The sequence below is a fragment of the Papio anubis genome, chromosome 17 (assembly GCF_008728515.1).
Source record: "Papio anubis isolate 15944 chromosome 17, Panubis1.0, whole genome shotgun sequence".
Taxonomy (NCBI): Eukaryota; Metazoa; Chordata; class Mammalia; order Primates; family Cercopithecidae; genus Papio; species Papio anubis.
Window position 1 is genome coordinate 24,146,408 of NC_044992.1, and position 1,164 is coordinate 24,147,571.

The 1,164-nt window shown below is 65.2% G+C and overlaps 1 long non-coding RNA gene and 1 other non-coding gene across 2 annotated transcripts; one reads left to right on the forward strand and one right to left on the reverse strand.

Annotated features, from left to right (window-relative positions):
- LOC103878718 lies at positions 1–978 on the reverse strand. The gene is made up of 2 exons (XR_639010.3): positions 680–978; positions 1–478 (listed from the first exon to the last, which is right to left on the reverse strand). It is a non-coding gene; the product is annotated as an uncharacterized LOC103878718 (long non-coding RNA).
- Positions 979–1,092: 114 nt separating this feature from the next.
- On the forward strand, positions 1,093–1,164 carry TRNAT-CGU. The gene has a single exon. It is a non-coding gene; the product is annotated as a tRNA-Thr (tRNA).

Consider the following 1,164-nt stretch of genomic DNA (forward strand, 5'->3'; position numbering starts at 1 on the left):
TCACAGGCCAAACAAGAACAGGGGTACCTAATTCCCCCCTTTATTTAAAGAAAATAAAAGGTTTACCAAAAAAGTATACAGCATCCTAATAGGCACTCATGTTCCCAGTCCCTCACCTCTGCCTCTTCCATAGAACAGAAACGAAACAATGCCAATTAAAGTCCACTTTGTCCCCCATCCCCAGTCCCAGGCTCCCTGTTTTTCCAGTAAATTTTCACGTGTGGTTCTGGGCTCTGCCTATGCTGACAATCAGCCCTTTGAACACGAATGGTGGTTCCTTTTCATCGTGAACTGTTCCGCGGTAGGACAGACTACATGATTCCGCGATTCGGGTCGTCATGACATCCCTGGGGGCCTCTCCTGGCGTGCCCACCTCGGCTCCTCCGGGGCAAGGTCATCCAGGCTACCCAGATGCTCAGAGTCCACCTTGCCAGGGGCTGGAAGGGGAACGACTTGAACCCGGGGAAGGTCGTGCTTCCTGCAGGGCCAGCGAAGAAAGGTCACCTCCCGGCGCCCCGAGCCTGACCCCATGCCCCGGGCTCCCCGCGTCGTCCTCGGAGCGCTGGCCTCGTCCCAGTCCCCGCCCCCGGCCACGCCGCCCTTCTTCTTGCGCCCTGGTCCCCACCGACCCGGCCCCGGCCGCCCACGGACCCTGCCCGGTCCGACAGAAATCACCCACCCAGGGTCACACACTGCCCGGCGCGGCCCGGCCCGGCGCTTCCGCTTCCGCCTCCGCCAAGGCTTCTCTGCGACTCAGACACGGCTCTGTGCAGTCGCTTCGACCCCACCGCCTGGCCGCCGCCTGCTCTAGACGCGGGCTGGGCCTCGGGGCGGCGCTCACGGCGGGCGCCGAGCGAGAGAGGAAGGAGGACGGCCGCGCTCTCTCAAGACGCCGGTTCGGGTCCCGCAGGCGGCAGGCGCGAGACTTGGCACTGACCGCGCGGGAGCGATGCTCGCAGAGTCGCGCTCGGGCTTGCGGGTGGGGCGTGCGGGGGCGGGGAGGGGCGGGGCCGGGGGCGGGGCCGAAGCCGCCGCTCCCAGCCGGTACCACCTCCCCTCCACTGAGAGCTTCCACCGCTCCCTGGGCTGTCAGGCGCGGTGGCCAAGTGGTAAGGCGTCGGTCTCGTAAACCGAAGATCGCGGGTTCGAACCCCGTCCGTGCCT